The 27937-nt window shown below is 35.7% G+C and overlaps 1 protein-coding gene across 29 annotated transcripts in view; it reads left to right on the forward strand.

Annotated features, from left to right (window-relative positions):
- RBFOX1 (RNA binding fox-1 homolog 1) overlaps window positions 1-27937 on the forward strand; it is a 907584-nt gene that overhangs the window by 590641 nt on the left and 289006 nt on the right. For 3 of the 29 annotated variants that reach the window (XM_054843148.1, XM_054843153.1, XM_054843155.1), the window contains one exon: window positions 11693-11758. The exons of the other annotated variants lie outside the window; for them this stretch is intronic. The gene's annotated coding sequence lies outside the window, so the exon portion shown is untranslated. The remainder of the gene's footprint in view (window positions 1-11692; window positions 11759-27937) is intronic. 29 annotated transcript variants of the gene reach the window in all.

The following is a 27937-nucleotide window of genomic DNA, read 5'->3' on the forward strand; positions in this document are numbered from 1 at the left end:
CTGGAGTGTTACTTCTGCCTTTCTGAGAATCTTGGGGTTTTGTTTTTCCCAAAGCATATGCTCTATTTTGAACAAGAGTTGGTTCAGAAATATATTTTGTTTTATATGTGAAATCAAAGGAACATTTTTGGTCTTACAAGCTCTGGAGTACGGTGTTGTGGACGTTTAGCATAATTATATGTCATTTGAAAAAAAACTGATAAGGCTGATGGTATGTGGGAATAGGTAAGCTGTATTGAGTTCCTTTTTGGGTTTTTTTTTTTTTGGACGTTTTTGTTTGGTTTAAGTTGGGATAGAACATAAGGAAATAAAGTCTAACCCTGTAGAATTGAAAAGTGTAGAAATGCAGTAACTGCATGAGAAAACTTATGTGCCAGCTGCTGAACATAAAGCATTCTTCACTGAAGTATAAAAGCTGACAGGGAAGTGTAGCTGCTGACAAAGAACATTTTACCTGTGTGACAGAGAAAAAATTATCCATCAGCTACCTTTGGTATGTAAGCTTTCAGTTTTGATGAATTCTGGCAAAAATGACCATAAATCTATTTTTTAAAGAGTTTCCTTTCTCTCCCTCACACATGCTTTCCATTAGGTATGCAGTTCTTCTAAAACTTCCATGTAGCATTTTTTTACAGTTTCTAATTAATATCAACATAGTCAAATTTCCAAGAAATTGTACAGCCCCGTTTCTTAATTCAGAGTCAGTATTCTGTACAGAAATAACAAATAAGAACTCTGCAGGAAATTCAAGAGGAATAGCTAACACTGTAATATACACTCTTGATGTGTCAGCTGCTTCAAGGGAGGAATAGGAGAAAGTGCCTCACTTTAAGACATATTTTCAAAACTTGTTCCTAAAATGATATTGCTGCAACCAGCTACTGCAGTTCTATAGAAGAAATGCAGTTAGGGTGCAATTTTTTCCAGAGTATTTCTTCTATTCCTAAGTCTTGTTTCAGTTATAGAATAGTAGATTTGCCTGTTCAATTGTGTTCTTATAATCCAAGTTTAATTTCTGTGTGTCTTTGCTAAACCACTTCCTGATGAAAATAAGGAGTAATAATACAGAAAATGTTTCATGCTGCATCCTTGTCATAGCTTTTCCAAACTGACTGGAAGCAAGAAATAACAAGAGTTGAATAAACATAAATTTTCAGCATAGGTTTTATGGCAGCAAGAGCAAAGAAACATGGTGTTTATAAATGACTTTGGAACTTACAAAGAAGGGGGACTTAACAGCCAGGCAGGAAGGGAAGAAGAAATGCCTAGAGACAAGGTTATTGGGAACAGAGGAGAACATAGACCTGCCCAGCAGTGAAGCATCTGTCAAATAATGGGAGGGATATAAGTAGACATGGAGCACTGAGCAGGAGTCTAAGAATGGTGCCTTGAGTCCAGGTGAGAAGAAAAAGAGGATCCTGAGAGGATTGACAAAGAATTGAAGCCTGAGAATGGGAGAAGTCAGTTAAAACTTGATGGAAGAGGAGAAAGGGGAGCAAAAGATTAAGGGAAACTGAGTGAGAAGACAATGGCAGTAAGGAGTTAGTGATGCTAGGGGAGTGCCGTTACAAGAAGGAAAGATGGAGAGGGCAAATATGTAAAGAAGGAGAAAATGGAGAGTGAGTACAAGTACATAAGTACAAGAAGACTTAATCTGTTAGTTCTGCTAGTTAGTTCTACAGTATTTCATTCATACAAGCAAACATTTTTGTTTCAGGTTTCATAGCATTTCTGAGGAGACTTGAGTATGGAAGGAGGTACATAAAGAAATTTATTTATTAAAAGTATGAATATATTGTGGTTTGTGAGTGTTCTGTTGGCCCAACTGATGCACAGGAAGATGCAGTCTGTGCAGTAGTAAACTTCTAGCCTAAGAGAAATAACATACTAATATAATAGATATTGGGAAAGTAGAAGAGGAAAGTAGAAACAAAACTGGCAAAAGAGGGATGTTCTAAGGCTCAACAGGATGTCTGGATTCAGAGTTAACAGGCAAGACAATTTGGTACCTGCAGTTCTTCCACACCTGTCTCACTGATGGTAGGTCTTCTGACAAGCAGTTAGCTTTCTTTCATTGGTGGCAAGAGCATTTGACAGGGAATAGGCATATTTGTTACAGTTTTGTGAACTTGCCATAAGGTGTATGCTCCCCTAGAGTGAATGTCCCTCTCACCCTATCCTTGTTACTGCCCCGGCTAGAATCATTGAAGGATGAATGCTTTCAATGTACAGATAATTTTCTGTTGTTGTTGTTTTAGGTTTTAAGCCTGCTGTAGGAATTGTTTTTCAGTATATTTTTCTATTTTTTATTACTTGGTCTCACTGCAAAGAACTAGTTTAAGGATATCCCAAATAATTTATGGGGAGAGAAATATAGAAGGAAAGGGGCTAGATCATAGATTGGAATGTAAATTCAGTTGTTTGTGGGGGTTTTATTGGGGGTTTTTTGTTTGTTTGTTTTTTAATACTTCAAATACAGGTATTAGCAATGTGAATCTTTTTCTCAGAGAGATCTGGGGTGAGAAACAAGCACCTGCGTCTGTGATGTTTGTATGTAGCACTTACAGCCTCGGCAGCAACTTGAAAGCTTCTCTAGTTGTGATTTCCAAGACTATATGATGTAATTCCAAGAATATAAGATGGGAATATCTTGATATATTTCATTTATAGTTTGTAATGCTTTACATCAGGGAATTGTGCTTAGCATTTCAGAATTTCCAGAAAAAAGTGGATTATAATATACCTTATTTGTTACTTAAGTCTCCTTCTCCAGGCAGTCTCCACAGCGTAGTTAAATTCTTTGTGCTGTGTCTGAGATCTCAGATTTTTTTTTTTTTAGGAAGTAAAAAAAGGAGGGAGACAAGCTAGGTGTCCCTCTTTTACCAACCCTTGTAGCGAGTAAACAAAAACAGGCTGAAGGCATGCAGAAGAATTTCACGTGGACAGTGTCTGGTTTTGTTGTGTTAGTGGTAGTTTTGTCTTTAGACAAAAAAATAGTATTTAGTGAGCTATCGAGCAGTGAGTGATTTCTGTACACTTGTTGGGATGAGATCAGCAAATTACCCGAAAATGGACTTGGGAGCAAAACCATTTCAGGTGGACTAGAGGTCTTTCTCTCATTCTTTGTGTGCTGTGAAGTTATAGTGTTTCCAGATCCATTATCTGTGTATTATATGGAGATTTATTTACCTTCAGCAGCAAAGTTGATCTTGTTTATTTCAGTAAGCGCTTGCTTTAGACGGTATCTGAAAGGGATAAGGAGGAAAAAAGCTGCTTTTTAAAATAAATATTATAACTCTGACCATTGCTAGCCTTCATTATCCACTTTTTATAAACTGGAGTTTGCTGGCTTTTTGTCAGCCTCATTGCAAAGCTTTGTTAATACACCGCCATGAAAATGAAAGTTTCATACGCATTGACATAATTAATGAAGAGGCAGGCAGCATGCTCTACCAATTAACACCACAGGGAAAAGTAAAATTGGCTTCCTTTTTGCATGTTGTGCCAAAGTTAAGAACTGTAACACACAGCAAATAAATAGAGATCCTTTTAATGAGCTGCAAGATCGAGCTGAATAACTCTGAAAGGATGTTGTGTAAACACTGCCAACTATTTAGAGTGTTAAGAATAATTGATGAGCTTAGTTAAAAGTTGGTTGTTTTTTGTGGATTTTTTTGGGGGGAGTGGGCATACACGGGATGGGGAGCCTGTCAAAGAATGGAAATAGTGCTTGTTAATAAATAAATTTTATTTTCAGTGCAGCTGTTAGACATGTTAAAGAATATAACAAGCACTTTAGAACAGCAATGAAAAAAACTCCAGTTTACTGCTTGCTACTTGACAAGTTTGCCAGAATTCATTTTTTAAACTGAATATTTCGGTACTTAGTATTTACTTGTAATGAAAACTTGCCTAATTGTTCTCTGATGGTGGTTCTCAATAGCCCAGCCATCTGGCAACATAAGACATCACTCAACCTTGATTTTTTCCAACTGTCCCAGAAGTCCTAATATTAACAATAACGGGGAAGTAAACAGGTGAAGTTTCTCTGTGATTTATGTGAAGCATTCTGCTTATCTTGAGACATATGTGTAGAAAATTCAGAGCAGTTCAAGTTCAACCTCTTTCCAAAAAATATTTTCATTAAACAGAATTGTGCTAAAAAACTTGTTAGTAAGATTGAAAGTTTTCAAACGATACAAAAATCCAAATCTGTAATGGGTGTTTATTGGGGAAAAAATTAATGGACATTGGAAGTCAGAAGGCCTGATGCAGAGCCTGCATCATTTAGTTAATAATGGGTCAGTGTGTATATGTAATAACAGAAATGTAATTTTGACTGTTTAGTGCCACTAGCTAACTTAATCTGTCTTGTTTTAAGCATAGTATCTCCTTCACTTTCTGTCTATTCTAAATAATGTGAATTTTGACAATAATCAATTTGTACAATTTTATTTTAGTCCAAGTATTGTATTAGGTCAGATACAACTTATCATTTTGTGTTGTATACAAGCAGCTCACTAAGATTGGTGATGTATAGGCATCTGCGCCTCGGCATCTTACGTAAATGTCTGCTGTTAGAGTAATCTCCACAACAGAGAATTACACGTCCCTTCACTTGGTACACTAAAGGTGATACCAGAAGCATCCAATAACTGTACATCTAAGACTATTGATATGCAAACACAACTGGAGACAATTTATTTTGATTGTGGGGATGTCCTTCTACTGTATATTAAGAAACATGTATTGCTTACATAGAAGTTAGTTAATTTCTGTTTCCAAAAGGAAGATTGAAAGACATACTCAATGTCAGAGTATTGTAAGACTCAAAAATAACTTCCAAAATTTATTTGTTTAGAAAATAAGAATGGTAATGAAAAAAAATATTACTCCCCTCCACATGAAGAGTTGTCACTAAATCTTGAGTCTTCAGCTGCTGGAAGACTGAATTTCTGCTACCTAATCATTTGTCTAGCAAGGAAGATGCATTTACTGAATATTTGTTTTTCTTTCAGTAATTTTTATTTATATTTAATTTCCTCATTAAGTAGTCAGTTTTATTTCAAACTTACAATCATTTTTTTCATTTTCCATTTTTTTACTACTTCAGCTCTGCATCTCTTTGTTTTCATCTTTAGCCTCTCACACACCTACCTCTAGTCAATCATGTGTATTCTCCTTACATACCTTTATATTGTCTAACCTTTTTCTAACCTAGATTTTATCTTAGCCTGCCATGAATTAGTAAAATGTCTTGTCCTTTGCCCTCTAAATTTTAGTTACTTTATATTTCTTCCCTTTAACAATTGTCCTGCTTATGTCCTTCAAAGCATTTAATGGACTCTGTTCTGTCCTTAGCGATGGGCCAAGTCTCTGTTGTGGTGGTGTTCAAGACTTCCTGGCTGTTCTCAGTTAATCTGATGGCTGTCATCCTTTCTTCTCAGCCAGCTGGCTGTAGCCCTGTCTCCACTCTGGCTGTTGCTACCACTAGCATACCAGTGTCTCTTCTTTCCCAAGTGTCTGAATATGCTGATTCCTCTCTTTCTTCCTTTCTGCCAGTCTTTCAGTGGACCTACTGCCTTCTTCTGCAGCCCAGTAGAATAACTTTGAGAAGGTCTATAAACCACAGTGGCAACCACTGAGTTTCCACAGGGCAGATGAGCATGGGTGTAGTAGCCTTCTAAGGGTTTATAAGAGGAAAATACTTCATTGGCTTATTTTTTTGTGAATTCTATGTATAATTGTATCTTTGACTTCTGCTTCAGAAAACCATTTGCTGTCTTTAATGCTTCATTTTTCCATATTTGTAAAGAGACAGAATATTACTTAAGTTAATTTGTTTGTCTTCAAGTTGTACAAAGTTCCTTTGCTGAAACTGGCCAAGGATAAAATATAATTGATAACTCATTAACTGTTGTCACTAAAGCTTAAAGTACAATGAGCGTGTTAAAGCCTCATGATCATCATTTCTGTGATAGAAAACTGGAATGATGTGGAGATCTTTAATGCTGAAATCCTTCATGCATTCACATCTTGTGTATAGCAAGTATATTTCTGGCCACCCAAATGTCCAGTAGGTAGAAACAGAGAAGGTACTGAGACAGAAGGTGACAAGAATAACAAGAAGATAAAACAGCTTCTCTTGGATGAAAGCTTAAATAGATTAGGATTCTTGACTTTGGAATAATGACAGCTAAGTGAAAAGAGAGGCCTATACAATCAGCAGTGCTTCAAAGAAGATGGAATGTTTTCACAGTACAAGAATTAGTACTCAGTGATACTTGTCAGTCAACAAGTTCAATATTAGCAAAGCAAAGTACTTTTTTCCCCACATAGACCATAATTGCAAAACCTGCAATTTATTTGGGCTCAAACAGGATGGATCAAGTAGTGGCTGGCGTATGCAGGGATCTGTATACAAGTTCTAACTCAGGAGGCTCAGAAGCCACGGACTGCCGGATTATATTTTGAGGACAAGTGCTGTGCTCCACATAACATTTCTTATGTTCATTCCCTGTTTGGTACTACAATTCTGAACTAGATGAGCCTTTTCTCTCAGGCAATATGGCAATTCTTAGGTATTTTTAATACATATGAACTAGATGATGTTGTTACAATAGTGTCATAATCAATAAGGGCTAATTAAACAATTGTAAAATTCAAAATCCAATGAAAGAACATCTTTGTGTACTTTACATTTGTATGCCATGAATTAAGTTTCCACAAATAAATATGAGGTACTTAGGGTGGACAGGTTAGAGCTTATTAATTACCTAGCTTTGTACATATAAGCAATATATATGCCAGCTCCAATCAGTAATAAATCCATCAGCTTTGAGGGTTTTCCTGTTCATTTCTACTGAACTGTTAGTGTATGTGACAGGCCATGGTTCTGTCAGAATGAATTCTCCTCCTTGAAAAGCTGGCAGCACAGGGAAGTGACAACTTAATGGAAGCTAAAGCACTCTAATGGCAGTGCCCGGTGAAAACCGGGGAAAGTCATCCATAGCATTTGCCCTGGCTTTTGAAAATGTCTCTTTGCATTTCTGGTTGCGTGCAAGATATTGGAGCTTTACTGGAGTCACATTTACAGGTATTATTAAATGAAATACAATTCAGTAAAACACTTGTTTGTTGATAGACTTTATTCCACCGAGGTCACCCGGTCTAATGTTATGATCATATTGCAAGTGCTCCAAAGTACTGCAGTATTACTCATTTTAAGATCCTTAATTTTAGGTGTCACATAAACCCATTTCAAAGACATAAAATGTCTAGAAATGTAAACATTTTATCCTACTGTTCACATGAGTGCATAAATATTATTATTTAGGTATGTATGGAGTGTTTAATCAAGTAGATGAAAACATAATGCACTTCATTTAAGTATGCTTGTTTACAGGTGAGTAATATATAGATTATTTCCAGTGCCTTTTGTTAGTACTGTGAATTAAAAGTTGTGTTGAGCCAATGGATAATATTATTATACCAAGATTAATTTATGTTGTTTTAATCTATTTTCAGATGACATTGGTGTATGCTAACGTATTTATTTATAAATAAATAAAAAGCTAGTCATTTGCATGCATTACATTTATGAACTGTGTTATAAATACTCAGTGAGTACATTTAAATATTTTAATTTTAATTACATTTTAATAACTTTTTATATATTAAACAGTGGATATTCCATTTAGATTATTGCCTTCTTACAAGGGTAACATTCAAATAATTGCCTTGTTTCTGGTTTTCTTGGTGTGATGGAGGCTTTTGGGCAAAACCAGAATAGCGATGGCTTTCAGTAGAATAGTATTTATTAATCTTTTAATAAAATAGCATGTGTGTTTTTACACATGTTGTAATTAGCAAGGTAGAAAGTGATGCGTATTAATATCATTACTAAGAGTTAGTAAACGTAATCAGTTCCATACCATTCATCCAAGTTCATAGAGAACAGGAGAGAGCAGACCAAAGAGGACTTCAGAATTAAGAGAGAAAGCCAAGTGACTGGTTTCAATTAAAAGCAAACAACCAACCAAAACAATCAAATCTTTCGTGTATGTATTTTCATGATGATTTTCTTTACAATTGGGACTGTCACACTGTTAACATATAACAATTATTTTTGTGAAGAAAAGATGAATGATACAAACAGACGCTGTTTCTTTAACGTTGTTCTTAACACCGATCTGTTTCATTTCCTCCTTCCCCTCTTTTCAGCTGTCTTAGGAGACATACATTGACCTTATAAAGCTCTGCATTCCATGTTGAATGACAGGATATCTGGGTTTGCTGCACGATCTTAACTACTTATGAAATGCACTAAAAATTAAGTTCTAAAACTTTTTAAAATTGCTTACATATTGTTTCTGAAGTATACCTTCAACAGCTCTGTGGGTACAGAAGATAGCTGAGTTATCATTCCTTCATTTGTAAGCATCAGAATCCAAAGGTCAAGTTGCTGATAAAGCCATTTCTTGTAGCTTTATTGTGGATAATTATATTACTTGTTTTTATTTTAGATAAGTTCATGCTTCACAATGCAATTGGAGCTATGCGCTAAAGAATCCAGTGCTACCATTTGTGGTTCTGAAGTGAGGAAAAACACGTAGGAATTGTCACATGATATTTCGCATCTTAGTTCATAGAGAAACATTTACAAATGCTGACATATTTAGAGGACATGCTTGCTTGATTCACAGTTGTCTGTGGGATTGTAGGATATAGGATCCATTGATGTAACTAACCAAGTCTAAAGGCAAGAAGAGACAAATGTGGCATTGAAAGAATTTCAGAATTGAAAAAGGTCAATGGAACAAAAAGAGAGAACATAAAGAAGAAAAAAAATGGGGAATTACAGAAGTCTACAATATAGATAGATACTGAGAATGGAAATCAAGAAAGATAGATGCATTGTAGGGATAAGGTGCCACAAGTAGATTCTGCTGTCATAGAATGCCTTGAACTGCACCAAGTGCCTATAAATCAAATACATTTTCTTCATTCCATTTAAAAGGCTAGATACTTCAAACATTCCTCCTTTTAAAAGAAGAGTGATTGTCTTTCTATAAGGTGACATACCCTATCTGCGTTGACTTCTCTAATGCTTCATCTCAGATGAATAAACAAAGTTGTTTATTTTTTAATAATCTTGCTGATATTCTTTTTATCTTAAATGGTCATTCGAAATTTCTCAAGGTGTTGCGTTTTTCTTTCATTAGGAGATAAATTGAAAATAGAGACATTTGCTTCTTTGGCTTTTTCCTGTTTATTAATAAAAAAGGTATAAAGTCATATTTTGATGAAAACAAGAGGAATCAAAAATTATCAAAGGATAATTTCTCTGTTCACAGACAGTAGCTCCTTCTAGGTAACCGTCAGCCCTCTCTTTACCTTTTCCCAGGGATAAAATTTCTAAAATGGACTTTTCTTTTTGGCATTTCCTTGTCTCATTTCTCTTGCAGGTTCTCTGTGTTTTTTGTCTTTCCCCCCTGCCCCTGCTACCACACCATAACAAAACAGCTCTAGCAGAACCCCTTTGCTTACCTTTATTTTTGGTAGTGACAACTGCCTGTGTTTGAATTCTGGCTACTCTTGCTTTGGGTCTGTTTCCATTAAGGAGTTTTGATATTTTTAAGGATTTTCTTGAGTTAAGTGTGAAGCTATGGCTTATAGTAACTATCGACCAGCTAGTTGATAGTAACTGATATTACTCTCGTTTTGCTATGAAATGGTTTTCAAAATGGCTCATTCTTACTTATATATTCTCATGGAGTAAGTCCCACTAAGTATACTTCAGGAAGAGAAACTGCACTTCTCTGTATATTCAGTGACTGTGTTTTTTATATTATATAATACAATACATTACTTTTCATTTTCTTATCAGAAATGTTCTCTATTAGAAACTGTTTCCTTGACACATGGAATCAGTAAGAGCTCACACAGTCTACACTTAAATTGGAATTTTCGAGCCTGTTGTACTTTGTAGTGCAGCTGTCTATTGCCAGTTCTTGCATATTTAATCTTTAATGGGGACCCCAGGATCTGCATAATGCACGATGTTTGACAGTTTTGCATTTATTGTTTTCAAACATTAAAGAACATCGTCAAGGTTGATGGTCCAAAGTTGAAACAATCTTTTAGAAAAAAAGAATATTGCTGTCATTAAAGAAAGTCTTCGATTTAACTAAATAACGATCAACTGGAACAGGACAGCATTACGTTCTTCATGTGGTGGTATGACATCACCAACCCTGCTGCATCTCCCCCTGCAAAGGGATGGAAGTTATTGGGTTTCAGTTGTAAGAGTGCAGGTGCACTGGTGGCCTTTTATCTCATCTGACATGCTTTCTTCTTAGGAGAAAGCAAGGGATTGGAAGAGAGACTTGTCTGTTTCAAGCACATCGTTTTACACAGAACATGATTGTCATGCACTACGCCCCAAAACCGTGCTGATGACGGAGAAAGACAATGTTATGAGCTCACCTGCTAGCAGTTGCAGTGAGTTTGTTGCACTTGTACTGATGACAGGTCAGCTTATGTAAGAAAGAGTTGGTCTAATAAAATAGTACCATCTAGTTTTAGACGCACTGATCTCTTTTTTCAAGAGGTGGTGGAGACTGGAGTAATTTCATAACAGAGGAGACATTTTGACAGCTTCTTTTGCTTTGAAATGATCAGGTCCTCAATACTGAGTGAGATATTATCATCATTGATAAATTATTGAGCACAAATTTTTCTTCAGGTAAGAATTTCATCTTCCAGTATGATGGATGTCTCCCGTCTTACTCTGAGTGCACCTAGCTCCTTTAAGAGCCAGAGGTTCAAAAGCTGGTTTTTACCACTTTTATTTTCAGTTGTTTGAAATACTCAGTTTCGTTCTCCTTTTAAGTACTTCTTTTGACTGAATTGGTAGTATTAGAGAAAATGTAACTTTCTTTTCCCCTAAACTTAATCAGACTTAATTGCGAATTTGCAGAATTATATATACACACACATATATATTTTTCTTTGTATATGTGCATTTTTGTTTCCTTTTTAAGCTAATGGTCTGTTTACTGTATTGATGAGCTTTATGTTGTCAACAGAAGATTAATTCTTGCATTTTAGTGTTATTTTATTTTAATTTCTTTTAACTGACTAAAGGCAGCAAACCTGATCTTCTCTATTTCCCTTTCCAGAAAGCTATTGATGTAAAGCGTTTTTTTCATACACATATATATACGCACATATATGCAAATTACTGTCCAAATCCATGTCCAAATTAATTGTCAATTTGACATTTTTTAAATTGACAAAATTTATGTTCTGTGAAAGAGTACCAAGTTCACATGCACACAAAAAATGGAATATTTGTCTGCATGCTGTGGTTCCAGTGAAAATACGATTTTCCTGTTCACACCTACAGCTTTTCACCTCACACCTATATTGTCCTACCTTTAAGAAGCTTGCTTTCAATTTGTGTGGTATGAATACTGTGTCTCATGCATGGAGTGTTTTGGCACATGTGGGAGAGATTTTGAATTTGGGCAAAATGTATAATACATCATACATGTTTGCTAAGTTGTAAGAGTTTTAGATCACTCTTCAGGAAAAATCTGGACTCTGGAGAGGTATTGTTTTGTTGGAAGTGGAACAAAAGTGAAGTGTGCACAATAATTATTTAGTTCATCTCTGGGCTACTTTTTAGGTGTTGTGAAGGAAAAAAGCAAGAGGAAATATAGTTGCAGTCAGAGGTCAATGTAAAGAAGTCCAGGTAAATCAAAATTATTCTGCACTGTAAATAATTTGCTCTTCTCCCTTTGCCTTGTGTCCCCCACCCCAGTTTTTGTTTGCCCTACACTAACCTTTTCATACCTTCATTTATTTCCAGTGTTGTTAATCCAAGGTAACCGAATGTAGTTTAGCATGTATAAATACTAGGCCTAATTACTTAGCCTGGAAAAGTCTGATGGAAGTTTATGCTGTTGTACAGCTTCTTCCTGGCCTTCGAAATTCTGAAAGGCAGATAAAACATCTGAAGTCTCATGGTGAGGTTTGTATAGGATCTGTAAGAATTGCTGTAACAATCGCAAAGGTGATGTGATCTCAACCTAACTTGCACACGTAATCAGGAGACTGTTTGGACAGGAACCTACCAGTGTCAATAATATGCCTTATTCTGTTTACATGAAACAAATTTGGAATTTACATAGAAAACTAATGGAGTCTCTGGTGTCTTGCAGATTTCCTTGGCTTTATCTCCTATGTATAATTAGTGTAACCAAGTGAATGAATGAGCACTTTCTGTAGGACTCAATAGGCAAGTATGTTTGGAAAATGAATGAACTGCTAAGATTAATTGCAGGGCTACCCGCCTGAATGTCCTGTTGAGAGACTCAGAAGGAAATGCCAACCCTTTTATACCCAAAAGATTTCTTTATTAAAAGTTGTTCATAATCTAAATAACATTAGATATCCGATTGGACTGAAGATACTGCTTTATTGTGACTGTACTAGTCTTAACGATTGAAAGCTATCAATTACTGTAAGAGAATAATTCGTATGAATATTGATCTTAATCTACTCAGCTAGCTTGTTAGTATTCTGTGTAATGATGGCCAATTCCAATAACAATTAGAAAAATGCATTTTCTAAAATGTATAGTGGTTGACTAGTCAGCAGAAAGATTTAAATGAAAGTTTTGTGTGAACTACATTTTGGGAAAAAACCCCAAAAATCTCTCAGATGGGAACATAATACTGTTAAGGACTCTTGGTTTTGCTTTGCATTTTTCTAGTCACTTTAGAGATTGTGTATCTTTTTAGTCTGGGTTTTTATTTCTGTTTATTTTAGCAAAGTGCTGCTTATCAATATTTTGCTAGTATTTCAAAATGGATTTCCTGAAGGGAAGAAATAATATCATAGAATCATAGAATACCAGGTTGGAAGGGACCTCAAGGATCAAATATGATGTTTAGGGGTTTGGGTTTTTTTTTTTCTGTCTAAGTTTTAGGAGTATTTTGAATCTATTGGTTAATTCTGTCTGCAGACCTCTACTGTTGTTTTCACGGCCACTAATGTAACATCTGACAATATTGATCTAAAATGTGAAGCCAGTCTTATGAATGGTAGATAGGAACGAGGAAGTGCAAGAAGGAAAATCGTGAGTACTCAGAGGGAAGAACTTGTCAGCACGTACTGTGTTCAAGTTCAGACAGAGGTTTTTTTTTCTTTACCATTTTAGCATGAAATCAATGGGGAATGCATAATTTTTTAGATGTGTCTGAGATTGTGTGGCAGCTGAGAATCTTATTGGTGACCATTTGCTGTGCAATCTGGCATAGCTCCTTTCTGCTCCACAGCTCCCAGTTGCATTCAGCCCATTGTCGATGTGATGCTACTTTTTGGCTCCGTGCCCATCTATTTTAGTAATTACTGTCATATAAACTGATATTTCTAAACTAGAAACCATGTTGTTTTGAGATAAGCCCATTGGAATTAGCTCTTCTGATGTGTTAAAGCAGTTCATTGACTTGTTACTTTAAAATATAAATGTTCTATCAACATTTCCTGCAATATATAGAGAGGGATACTATCATTTTTTTGGACACAAGGGATTATAATGAAATATAATAAAATTGTGAAAATGCTTGCTTTTTGTCATTGTAACGGTACTTTCAGAGTTTTAGTTCTTTTTTTCAAGATCACAAAAGGAAACAGTGTCCTTGAATAAATTATTTGTATTAGTAAGTTTTGGCAGACATAATTTTCTAAGTGTAAAATATACAAAGAAGTGGTTTGTCTTATCCAAATTGTCCATTAGCACAACAGGACTATTCTAAATTACATCATTACATATGTCAGCTAAAGTACAAAGATTTCAGGAGGATGATGAGCAGCTTTATTCTTACAGAAATTGAATAGAATCAAAGGTCACTTAAAAGAAACATGGCATCCAGGAGCAGACAACATCCTATCATCAACTTAACCCATTAACAAACCCAGAGGCAATGGCAAAGAAGCCAACACAAATGTCAGTGGAGTGTGCCAAAGAGCCAGATGCCATCACTGGAAAATGACTTCCGCAGCTTGGCATCTGTGCCTTCTGCCTGTCATCCAAAGAGGAAGAAAAGCTGGGCAAGCGTGATTATTTTGGGGTGTGTATAGAGCATGTTTCCCGCTCTTCCCTGTACCTCTCTTCATAGCAGTGTTCTTGGCTAACTTGCATCAGGCAGATTAGTAACAAGTTTAGAAAGGACACAGGCATTTCTGTACACACATGTATATGTATACAAATGTGTATCTGTTTGCATTTGGGCAGGATGGAACAGAAAAAGGGGGGGAGACCAGGGAAGGAGGCAGAAGAATACAGAGCAAAGTAAAACCAGAGCAACACGTAATAGGATTATGAAAATAAATGTTTGCCTTTCATATTTCTTAGTGTTTGTTTATTTTAGTATTTTCAATAGTGAAACTTCAATAATTTCTCTAACTTTTCAGAAGTCAGATCTCCTCTGTAAATCAAACAAATTCTCAATGTGTTCTCTTTGCAATGACATTCCTTGTAGCAGGTTCAAAGAAGTAATGTTTGGCAAATCTAATTTTTGCAATTTAAACCAAATTATGTGATTATTCATATCATTTTGTTATACCTGGATAATAATCTATATATGCATCCAAATATTGTTTGATTGGTTCTTTTTAAACTGTAGGAATAATTTCTGTCCATGTTGTCAGTAGTCAGACTTTTCTTAGTAGGCCTAACCATTCTAAACTATTAGAAAAAGCACTTGCAATAATTTGAGTGGCCTCCAGTGATGATGGGGCCACTGGAAACTGTATACGGTAACTAGTAACGGCTAGTCAGTCTTTTATGGTTAGCTACGAGCTAGCTGTATGTGTATAAAAGGTGTATTATCATATTCAAATGGCTGCGTGTGTATGGATTGGGTGGGAGGATAAACACTATGAGTTTGGATAATTTTTACTTCCTCTGTTTTCAAGGCTGTATGTTCTGTGGAAACATCTGTGGGAAACAGAGATTTATGAACAGTCAAAATTCTTTTTTTTTAGACGTGAAAATACAACAGTAGTAAATATGAAATAAAAGTGCTAATTAATTCAGGGAAAACTTTAAATACATATTGATCAAAGACACAGACAATTTGAGGTGAACTGTTGAGTTAAAATTTTACTTTCTGAAGCTTAAAAAAGCTCACAGAAGATTGTTTTTATGATTCAGCTGTCAAATATGGTTGCAAAGACCCAATTTAAGGCAGACAATAAAGGTTTTTGATGAACACTCGCTCAATATGCTACCCCATTGACAGAGCAAGCCTTCTTCATATACGATAGTGTTGGATTCTGAAATGAAACACAGTAGGTAGGAGGAAGTTGAAAAGACTTCAGAAGCTATCATCTGTCTTGGAACTGAAGGATTTTTTTTCCCTCACTCTAAGTTTCAGTATCCTATGTCTTTCATGCATTCAGTACATACTAAAGCCGTTAAAAAGATATCAGTGTCATAGCATGAGGAATTATGAGTAAGAGCAAAGTTGTGGTTAGAGTTGGTCTGGACAAAAGAGGATTATTGCTTTCTGAGTTCGTATTTAAAAACTTCAGGACCATTTTTTTTAGGTTCAGTAATCATTGCTGAGGACAAGAACTAACAGGATGCAATCATCAATATAATTTACATTTTAGAAGCAGTGGTGTTTTAAAATTTTTAATAAATTATAAAGATTTTGACAGGATGATAGAATTGGCACTGTGCAATTTAAGGTTTTTCTGTCGTAAGAGATCTGTATGCGTAGATCTTTATAGTTCTTTCAGAGTTAAATCTTCAGATGCCTTATCCTAGAATAAAGTCTTTATCATTTGGGTTTGAAATTCCAAGTGTGTCATCACTGAAATATTTTAGCTTGCTAGTATTACATTTGAGTTTATTCTTTCTTTCTTCATTGCTTGTTCTTCTCCTTATTATAGCTGGTCGAAATTTTTTTGCATTTCACCTTTTTGCACTTCAGTGCTTGACAGACTTCACTACCAAAACCTTGCCACGTAATCTCAATACACTTTTTCCTTTTAATTTTTCTTGATGCTTTCATACATATTTTAAGTAAGTTATAACAACATAGGCAGGTGCAGGTTCTGACTATCAGGAGTAGCTGTAACTGAATTCTTAAAGATTTAAAAGCAGTATAACACAGAGGCTTGGATAATTTGATATGTGTTTGGTAATTTATAAAAGGTAAGTGGCCGGTTATTCCAACACTCAGTAGAAGATTCAGAGTTTTAATATTATGGGATCACAGAATGGTGGAGGTTGGAAGGGACCTCTGGAGATAGTTGAATCCACCCCCTCAGCACAGACCAGGATCATCTACATTAGGTAGCATGTACATAGGGAACAGGTTTTGGGTATCTCCAAAAAGAGAGATTCCACAACCAATGTTTGATAGGTCCTCCTACCAGTAGAAAAGATCTTCTTACATTCAACTAGGATGTCCTGTTTGTCAGTCTGTGCCCATTGCCTCTTCTGATTTTCCTGGACAGCACTGACAAGTGTCTGGCTCCAGCTTCTTTACTGTCTCCCATCAGGTATTTATACAAATTTGTAAGATCACCCTGAGCCTTCTCTTTTTGTGGCTAAACAGTCTCAATTGTCTCAGCCTCTCCTTGTACATCAGATGCTCCATTCCCTTAATTGTCTTTCTGGCCCTTTGCTGGACTCGCTCCAGCATGTCCACCTCTCTCTCTTGTACTGGGGAGCACAGAACTGGACATGATACTCCAGGTGTGGCCTCACCAAGGCTGAGTTAAAGGGGAAGGATCACCTCCCTTGTGATCTGCTCACCAGGCCCTTTCTAACACAACCTAGGGTGCTGCAGACCTCATTTGCTGCAGGGGCATGTTGCTGGCTTGTGTTCAACTTGTCCTCCTGGTCTTCCAGGTCTTTTTCTATGAAGCTGCTTTCCAGCCAATAGTTGCCCAGCCTTCTGGGCTGTTCCTCCTCAGATGCAGGACTTTGTGTTACTCAGTGTACTGTTTTCAGCATCTTCATTACCAGACTTCATCACTTTGCTTGCATTTTTAGTAGTAGCAGTAGTTTTTGTATTGCTTTGAGTAATGGCTAAAGTCAGATTTTCAGGTTTTTCTTCCTCCAACCCCTTGAACTCTATTCTGTGTGTGATAAATCTTGCTGGTGTGTTGCAGTTTGCCGTTCACAGAACAAATTATTCAAACATCTTATTACTGTTTCATTAAAACCTTTTGTTGATGCTACATCACAAAAATGTTTTGAATTTTGAATTATCATAGGCATTGGTGTTTTATGGTAGTCATGCTGAACTCCACCTATGTTGTTTAAGTGGGGTTTTTTTTTTCTTTCTTCTCACTTTTAATTTCTTTCTTACCTGAGAGATTTAATATCCTAAGTTTTTTTTGTTACTGACTATTTGGAAATCAACACAACTCCTGTGGTTCAATTGTTGTCACTGATGTAATCACATTATAGTTATAGCTATTAAAGGTGAGCTTTTAGAAAATTATTGAGAACTTAATGCCTTGAATTTCAGTGACAGTCTGTTGCCTTATTATTCTTTGAAAATTCCAATACAAAAAACTTTAAGTGGTTACATTTTAATTATACATGTTAATGAGTTGCAGGAAAGACGAACCAAGCAGGGGCAAAGCTTCTGAGTCATAAAAAAAAGTTTAAAAGTACTTTAAACAAGGGAAAATGTTAGTGATTTTTTTTTTTGGAATTTGCAGTGCTCTATTTCTGTGGCTGTAGGTTGGAAACAGATTGGATGTCAGACTGTCAGCGTTTGTGTTAGTGGTTTTATATGTGGGTGGTTTCTCAATAAAGAATTTTACATTTATTGTAAAAGCTAGTAAGGTAACTTTCCTATAGCTAGCTAGGTATTAAAATACACAAGATGTAATTAATGTACAACAAGCATTTGAAAACTTACCTTTTCTTTCAAAGAAAAGGAACTCCCGAAAAATAATTCACTATGGGAATATTAACATTTGAACCAACAAACTGAAAATACAATGTTTGGTGTGTGCTGAAAGGTTTTGACGTGGTAAGTTTTAAGTACCTTCAGTTTTTCTTTTTTCTTTGTGTTGCTTCTAACGCAATAAAGACTAATTTCTGTATGCTTGAGTAAACGTCTGCTGAATCAATATATGTGCATTTTTACACCTATGTCTATAGCAGATGGTGTTGTATTGTCTTAGTTGGCTGTACGCTTTATCTTACTGATCTGCTATATCACACTTTGGAATATTGCTCAAAAATCTGAGTTCTGGCTCACTAGAACATTTTGAGCACAGAATTTGCCAGTTCACAAAAAGTAGAATTGAAATGGCTCTTTTATGTCAGACAATTAAGACCTCTGTTTGAGCAGTTCTGTGAATTCCAGTATGAGGAAAACAGTCCAGTGTTTTCAATATTATATTCTATGTGGTACACAGGTCAGTAGGGATCCATTATTCCCTCCATACTTACTGCCCCATTCTTAGTCATTGGAAACCTTTTTCCCATGAGCAGAATAGCAACTTCTTAAATGCCTAAACATGATGTAAAGTCATACTAAGAGCTGTGTGACAGCTACCAGCAAACACCGTTCCCCACTGCCTTAGTGCCAGAAACTCCTTGATACCACACAGAAGAAGCGATGGGTTTAGAAGTGTTCTGTATTAACAATATGGAATCATTCTGATTTGTTCAGTATGTTGAATCAGTCCTCTTACTTGGTTACACGAATCTTACAATATAATTTATGTTTGTTTACCTACAAATATGCTTTTAAATCAGTGCAGCTTTGCAGGTAGATGTTTATTTGGTTACAGATTTTTGTTAGTTTTCCTTAATCTATTTAAGTAGAACAAGAAAATCAAATCACAGTTAACTGTAGGTTTATACTACATTAACAAAAGTGGCTACAAAGTAAAAGTTGGTTTTGTTAAATTGGTACACAGATAAGCATGATAGGAGGGACGCTTGAGCTGGAGCTGTTTGTTCTGTGACATTTTAAATGCTTGGTATGTTTAGCTGCTCTGGAGCAAACTGAAAAGGGTTACCATGAGAAAGATTTGATGGCTATATTCAGAATAGTTGGCAGAATGAGAGAGCAAAAATTAGGGACAAGTGGGAAATTCCAAGCTTAAGAAGTATGGAAAAATGTTTGTGGCTTACTAGATGCAGCAATGGCCAACAGCAGCATTTTAGAGTTACAGCTGAAGAAAAATACATAAGAAACCCAGAAAGAGAGGCATTGCCCTGATTAAGGCAAGAGATAAACATGGCGTAGCCTGTGATTTAACAGTTAGATCGAAGAACAAATTTTGGTGATGATAGAAAAAAGTCTTTTCTTTTAGTTTTGGTTTGTTTTGTTTTTTTTTTTCCCAAGACCACTTGAAATAGTATAATTTATACAATTTGTCTGGAAAACAAGGAAATACATTCTTGTAGATGTTTATTTGTGTGGTGAAGGTTTATATGTATTTATAAAGGAAGAATACTGAGAAAATCTTTTGAAAGACAGGGTATGTCTTACTGTGTGAAATAACTTCCTTTTTACTATTGGCTGATCTATAGGCTAATTGTGTTCAATAGCATGGTTCATTCCGATAAGCCTTAAGGTGTGTAAAGATACTTCTGTCTAAATAGTACGAAACTGAGCTTTTCTACTGTATTTCTTTGGGTCCTGTTTTTGTTTGGTTTGATCCTGTGAGGGTACGTTTTCTCAGGTATATCCAGTTCTGTGTGGATTCAGATTGATCATCAGTTGATATATAATAAAGCAAATGTACCACACAGTATAAAGCTAAAGTGACAAAAATACAGTTGAAATTGAGAGAAATACAGAGACAGGGCAAAATACGAACTAATAAATCCTGCATGAAAGCATCTAAATACTTAATTTTACTTGTGTAAAGCTTTTGTTTTGCCATGAAAGACCTGAAATATATAGCACTTTTGTATGTCTAGAATATAAATAATCTGATGACAGCATCATTCTAAAGTTCATGCATGTTTTTAAAGTGATTTAGTGTTCTCTATAGTTCTCAATTTTATCCAGATGCCTTATTCAGTCACACCAAAAGCACATTACTGAACATTGTATTTATCATTGTATAAGGCTTAATTCACTTGCAAGTTAGAACTGCACTATTTTCAGTCGAGCTGTGTTTCACACTTGTTTGGAAAAAGATAAAGATTGAGGTGGTTTTATGCTTCAGCCTAAGATTTCTAAGGACGTTTTTTCTTGAAATAGACTCAACACAGTAATAGGCTTCTGGTACAAATCCTGCACACGTCATGCAATTAATGATTAATTTTTCTTTTATCAATTGGATTACTGATATTAGCATACCCACTGCTCTGATCTATTGATATCAAGGGAATTTGCTTCTAAATTTTATTTGTTTAAACAAAATCTGAAAATAACCCCCAAATTTGTAACCAATTTGTCATTTCTGTGTAGAGGAGTCAGTTAACTTGCTTCGGAAAGCCAGTTTCTCATCAGTGAGTGTGCATGGGGTTGAGGAATTGAAACACTGAAGGAAGATTTTCCTTCAAATTTTACTTTTGTTGACATGAGGAATTCTTTCAAGAATTCAGTAGATGGGACACTTAGGTGACGTGGCAGAGAGTGAGTGTGTGAGCACTGGGTTGTGGAGAATGCTCCAAGTTTCTAATCACTTTCTGTGTTAGAATGTTTTCTTAGAGGTAATTATCCCAGTAAACCTGGTCAAGGTCCTGCTTGCATAATTAAAATATTTTCTTCATAACTATTTGTTTGAAGTAGGATGTATTTTTTTCATAATTTCAGAGCTTATGACTAATTGCTGTTCTAGGTTTTGAAATTGCAAGGGGCCAGCATTTCAGTGGAAGAAGAAATTATCTCCAAGTCTATTTTCTAGTCTGTTAAAACCTTGTAGTGCTTCAAGATGAGGGGGTAAGATTACATATTTAATTTAAGCATATCACATTTTTGATATGATTTGTAACTCGAGATAACTGGCGGTTTTTGCTTACAAATTCCTTGCAGAATGATCAAAAGCTGTCATTGACAACCAAATCTGTTTATGTCTAATGAATCTGAATGCAAGCATCCATAACACCACTGTTCCACCAGCAGAAGATTCTATTATATTATCACCGTTGAATGAACTTTAAGTACTGCATACACTTGAGATATGGCCAGGTGACTGCCTGTTCATTGCTTTCAGTTGGGCTTAAAGTTACTTTATGTCCTTTCAGGTACCTGCCTGAAAAGGAAATGAACAAGTGATACTTTTGTAATTCCTCTATAATGAGTCACTTAAAAACAAATTTTAGGCAGGTTATAAATGATGGATTTTGCACTCTCTCCAGCTCCTTGTGTCCCTCTAGATTCACAATAAATTAGGTAGCTTAAAAAATGTGACTGCAATATGCAATTATTTTTACTTGGTATCTCTTATCTTTGTTTTCATTCACATAATCATTACCAAGAGTTAGAAGGCCTAGCTTTTAGTAACATGATGCATGAATCAATATTTCTTACTTACTTTTGGAAAGAAACTATAATTTTGTTTTTCAAAATTCACCTTTGCAATGAAGGCAACATAACTTGCTTCACACAGACAAGCTACGATTTGGAGTATAGTACTTTAGAGATACAACAGTTTTTTGTACTGTCTTTTCCCACCTCTTATGTATTAATATCAAATCAAATCTTAGTCCATGTAATTTGCTGCTATATTGTTTAATTGAATGTCATTTCATACCCTCTGCCAGATTTTGTTAAGATTTTAACACTTCTCCACCTAAGAATCTATTAACGCAAGATGACCATTTGGGATTTGGTGCGCAAAATCAACTCAAGTTGCGAGCACTGATGTGTTATTCAGCTTGAATTTTTTTTTTCTTTTCTTCAGTCTTTTTGTATGTCAAGGGAAGAAATTGCTGTAGCGTGTTATGAAATACTGTGCCACATACACATAAGAATACATCATAGTTGGCATATCTGTAATTCAGTTGTAAGTATGAAATTCCTATTAGAAATCTATATATCGTATTAACAAAACAGCATCCATCCTGTACTATATTATTTTGGAAACACGATAGCTAGATTTGAAATGGGATACAAAGGCCATAGTTGGCATCATATCAAGAATTACTTAATCACATTTTCCTTCCTGTTACTGACCTCATCTCTCTCTAGCCCCAACTACAACTGTGTACATTGCAGCAGGTGTGGAAACCCCCTACTATATTTGTGCAATTTCATTTTTTTAAACCTGCAGTGAAGAAAGTAGTTTTCAGACTGAATATCTGCTTTTTTGTGGGGGTGGCACTAAAATAATCAAGTATTTGATGATTTGGGATCAGTCAATTCATTATATTAAATGTATTTTTTAATACATGGGAAATGAGAACTAGTTTGCCTGTAAGTTGGTACTTAGTATTTAATTTTGTTCCCTGCTGCTGCTTTTTGAGTTCTTTTTTCCTAGTCATATTCTTGGTTTGGAATGGCAGCTTTGATCTGAACTTCAGCCATCCTTCTGTTGTGGCTTTACAGCATCAAGAACATCACCAAGAGAGAGGGAAGCACAAACCTGGGACTATCACTCACCTTTTATAAGTGTTAGCAGTTTTAGAATTATTACCAGTCCAAGCTAACCCTTGAGATGTGTGACAGATTTTAGAAGCAGGTAAAACTTTTTGGGAGAGATGATAACCTGAGAAAGGAAAGCAAGCCACTCTTTACTGCAGATACACTTCCAGCCAACAGAGGCTCATAATCTGAAAGTTTCTTATAATCGGTGCTAGCAGACTAAGAAATAGAAGAGAATCACAGAGTATATTGACAATACTGCATGATGTTTACATTATGTAATGAATAATAATAATATATATATGTAGATACGTATCTCCCGGGATCATTTCTTTTAAATGCTTATAATTATATTGTGTATATGTCTGTGTGTGTGTGTCTATATATATGCACACACACAAACACAAAAGTAATTGACAACTGGAATTTGATGGATTTCTAAATACTGTTAAGAGTGCCAGGGGTGTGTAACTTCTGGGAATAATAATACAGAGGAAAATCACTTCAGATCTTTTGGTTCACTGTTGTGTTTTAGAAATCACTAAGAGTCTTTTTTCATGCCATGCAATAAGGGCATGCTTTCCCCAGTCTGTCTGTCATGGTACCAAATGTAGGTTGCAAAAAAAAATACTAGGAGATTTAAAAAAAAAAACTACGAAAGGAATATAACGACTGCTGTTATAAAAACTGGGTGTTAAGTTTCTCATGTGTGATCCTTGTGGTTGATTTCCATGTGAACAGAAATCTTGGATCACAAAGATTAAAGTTCAGGGCTTCTTACTTGACAGCAAGGACTGTCAACAAGAAAGGCATTCATTATGAATAATGAAAAAAAGTCCTATCATTTTTCATCTTACCCAAGGAGGAAAAGGACAAAGAGACATCAACACATTAAACTGTGTAGCTAACCTGTTCTGTCCTCCCTAAGCCATAGTAATGAATGTGATATATGCAGGCAGAGACAACGTACACTGCCAAAATATGTATATTTGTCATGCAATACAGCTTTCCTTTTTGGTTATCCTAGTGAGAGGCAATATTTTTTTAAACAGTAAAATGAATGTATTTTCCAGCTGTGCATTCTGTGTCAGGGCAGCCATTTTCAATGAGTTTCATCTTGGTTCCTGGGTGTTTTCTTCATAATTACATAATGTGTCATTTTTTGCATTTGAGGTTAGTTAGATAACCTGAACTTTGAGTTCCTATACAGATTAGTTATTTTAGTCTAGGTTAAGTATCTGGGTTTGTAGTTAATGAACACAATTTGAATACCTCACCTCTGTACCTCTGTTCTGAACTACAACAAGATTATATAAATACATAAACAGATTTTTTTTAATAGAAGAAAATATTCTGATTAATATGTAATATTCATTCCAGATCTTATGAAATGAAATAAATAAAAATACTTGCAGTTCTGGAGGGCAACTAAATGTATGTATATTCAAGAAAAAATAATTGATACTTATGGTATGTTACGACTGCTGCTTCTATACAGAATTTCTTAAGGAACACAATCATCAGTGTTTTCTAAAAAAAAAAAAAAGAAAAAAGTTAACTGTTCTGTCACAAAAAGCAAAACATTCTAGGAAAATTAAAACTGAAGTACAAGAATAAAATGTTCAACTAATAGTAAAAAAAAAAACCCAAACCACCATTAATACTCAGCTTCATAAATTCTGTAGCTAAGGACACATTACTCAGGAAACATTCACATCGTACTCTGGTCTTCATTTTGCACGGTGTTCTAAAGCACTTTAGTTAAATGCATGCTGTTTGACTGTACAGGCAAAGCAAACGTACACTGCTAGAATGGCATTAAGTGGGAATGTGTATCTTTACATGCAGAGTTGATGTAACTGTGAGGATGAATGAGCAGCTGTTTAGAGTGTAGGTGAAGGAATGTCCCAGGTGGTGTCACAGAAGGGCTAACAAGATTGATCAAGGGCTTAGTATAGGTTCAGGACTGCTGCTTTACTCTGTGTGAAGGTGTCTGCTGCAGTTTTTTGGAAGCTTGAGGCCTGCCAATTCTTAACCTATTTCATATTGGTGCGTGCCTGTGACTAAGGGTCTATCAGCCCAGTGTCATATCTTTACCTCTGAGAAATGACCTTTGGTCATCCAGTCACAGTGATTTATTGCCTGTTGGGACAAAAAGATCTTGCTACAAAGAAAGCTGATGTCTTTTCTAGCGTTATTTTCCTGTGTTTGTATGTTATGAATGAGCAGTAGAGCCTTATGTGCTGATGGTTCCTCTGACTCTCAAAACCCAGTGAGCCTCATGAAATCCACTGCATGTTTTGCCACAAGTGAGGTATGATAAACATTGGCAAGGGGGTAAGCAAGAGGCATCAGCCTTTGAGGGCCCGTAGCTAGACAGAGCTGAGCTGGGAGTAATCCAGCTCTCTCTTTTTCACACCAAGTAGTGAGGGATGTACAACGCTTTATTAGATTGTGTCCAGATGTATGAAATTAATCCTCAATATTAACTTGATAAATTTAAACTTTCTGGAATTAAATAGTTGAGTTTATGCAATTGCCTTATACTTCTTAAGAAGCGTGAAACAGTTGTTCAGTTATGTGAGAAAACAGCTAAAGAAATGCAATATTTGTGTTGCGGTTTTTTAATTAAAAAGGAAAAGATGAAAATTCTTAATACATTCTAGCAGTCTTTGATAGGTGGCCAGAGAAGGATAGGACTTTTTTCATAAACATGACTTTGGCCCTTTAAAATCAGTCTGAATACCTGCTCAAATCTGACTGATTAACACGTATTAAATAACTCTTAGAAGTTAATGGTTAAAATCTCAGGATTTTGCCCCATCTGAGCATCTCACCCATCCTGGTACAGATCAGGTTGTGTGTGCAAGCCCTGTAAGAACAGCCGACTGTTCTGCCCCTAGTTCACAGTTTGAAGGCATCTGGCAGAGCTGTACACAGGTCGTCCGTGGTGAATCTCACTAGCTAAGTCCTCTGGCCTCCAAGCTTGTTTGTGTAAGGTATTTTGGGCCCATCTGGAGCAGGGCACTGGAGCACAGAAGCAGCAGCTTCTCTCTTTGGTTCCCTCCCGCTGCCACTGAAGCTTTGTAGAGGACAGAAGTGTCTGATTTTGTTGGAGCAGGGATGAGTGCTAGACTAGAGAACAAAAAAAGAATGAACGAAGATGAGGAATCAAAGGTTTCTTATGGTGTGATTCAGTCATTCCAGTGGGACATACTATGTTTTTTCGACTCTACATACTCTACGTTGAGAGAGAGTCAAGGCATGTGGGAGAAAGATGTATATAGTAAAATAGGATATATGAATTCACATTACTCAGATAAACATAGTTCTGGTGTTTCATAGGCTTTGAATATTTAGTTCACAATCTGAGTAATGTATGTAATGTACTTTTGTCAGTATGCTTTATATGGGAATGTGACCGTATATAAAATCATTTAGGGGTGAGTATGTATGAAAAAAAGTAAAAATAGTAAAAAATGAAAGCTTCTCCAGTAATTAGGAATAACCCTGTGTATACAACTCCATTTTGGTTTTAGCTGGAATGGAATAAATGAGATCTAGAGCAATCTCAGAATTGAGCAAATACTTCTTTGTGTGTAATATTTTTCAATGAAGGTAAATGCTAGGGAGAACCTATCCGCTCAGATCAGTTTTCCATGTAAAGTATTAGCATTTGCAGTTTGTTTATGTTTTCAGGGGAGGAATATAGGTTTTCTTTATATTAATATCATATGTGATTACAGAGGCCATAGGTTGGGTTTCAGTTTATTGTTTTATCTGTTAGTAATATGTCTCAAATCCCTAGTAGCAATGATTTTTCTTAAGCATTCTTTAAAAGCATTTCTGTAGAGAACCTGATCCTCATAAACAGGATTAAAACGGCTGATGAATTAAGCAGCAAGGCTGTCTTCTTCTTGACTGAGTCTATTTTATGGCAATTGAATTATTTTGGCAAGATTTAGGCAAGTAAGATTGTTAAAGTTTGCTTTTTTCAAATGTGTTTCTTTCCATATTATTTCAGTCTTGAAAATCATGTTGGCTTTTCAGCAATAGGTTCTGAAATATTTAAGTAAGAATGATGAGTAAATGAAAGCACACCTTGACTTTGTGTCGAGACAAATTTTTTGAGGATTGGCAGTGTGAATCAGGCATAAATGATTATCCAGTCCTGGTATTGCCCCTTATTTTAGTAATATTTTATTGCAGAAACTAGTAAAATGAGAATTTTTTCATGTGTATTAACTTGAAAAGGATCACCACATCCTTGAGAAAAATATTCCTGCTAACTTATCTGCAGCACTGCAGGTGTTTTGTGTTCAGGGAGCCCAGGACTACATTCATTGAGTGTTGAGACTTCTACTAGTTTCAGTGATTTGGGTCACAATAAATGGAGGATGGAACACTGCTACAGATTTTTTACTATTTGTTATTGGTAATCTAGCTGCTGATTTTAGTTAATCTTGCTTTTGGTTTTATGCTGTTTTGTTTATCTGTGAGACCTTGAAGTTGCAGTGTCTGGAGATTACTAGTGAGTCCTTGCATCTAATTTTGTTCTTAACTATTCTTTATTCCAGTGGAGACAGTTCAAATATTTACCTTTTTATTGATATTTAAGATTCTTACACCCCAGCAACGTTTCTTATCAGAATTAGGGAATGCAATTTTGGTACCAATAGTGTCATTTGCCAGTAAAAATTCAAGATCCAATAGTAAAACTGCATCTATTAGACACATAATGTAGCTGATACACTAAGATATGTACTACATCTTAATAAGGGTTTAGATGGTCTCTGGAGCAGGAAGGTTATTATGTATGCAGTGAGGTATGGCCTGTCTCTTTAGAGTTCACTTTCAGGTAACTCAATGACACTAAACACTTGTAATTAGATGTGAAACCCTTTGTGTGTAGGTCACCTGGCTTATGTTGACTGAGACCTGATGTTAGCACCTGATGACTGTTTAGCCTGGATGAAATTCAGGGCTGGTCTCAATTAGTCTCCTGCAGCAGAGGTATCTTCATCACAAGTGGCACCTGTGATGGCAGGTCAGGAGGGAGGCCAAAGGTTTGAACAGGCGTGCAGACTGATCTAAGGAGTTATCCTGAGAGGCAGTCCTTACAGGTCAGAGCTGATGCAAATGCACAGGAGCATTAGAACTTGCGCTATGCTGTGTTCAGTTATAACAAAGAACAGGTATGTTAGTATCTGATGTGAATAATTTGGTAATTTTGATTTAGTTAATTTTAAATGTTAACTTTGCTTCTGTTATAATGCATAAGACGTATACAGGATGGTGCTTTTTATTCAATGTATGCGCTTTGTGGGTATAGTAACATA

The sequence above is a fragment of the Grus americana genome, chromosome 15 (genome assembly GCF_028858705.1).
Source record: "Grus americana isolate bGruAme1 chromosome 15, bGruAme1.mat, whole genome shotgun sequence".
Lineage (NCBI taxonomy): Eukaryota > Metazoa > Chordata > Aves > Gruiformes > Gruidae > Grus > Grus americana.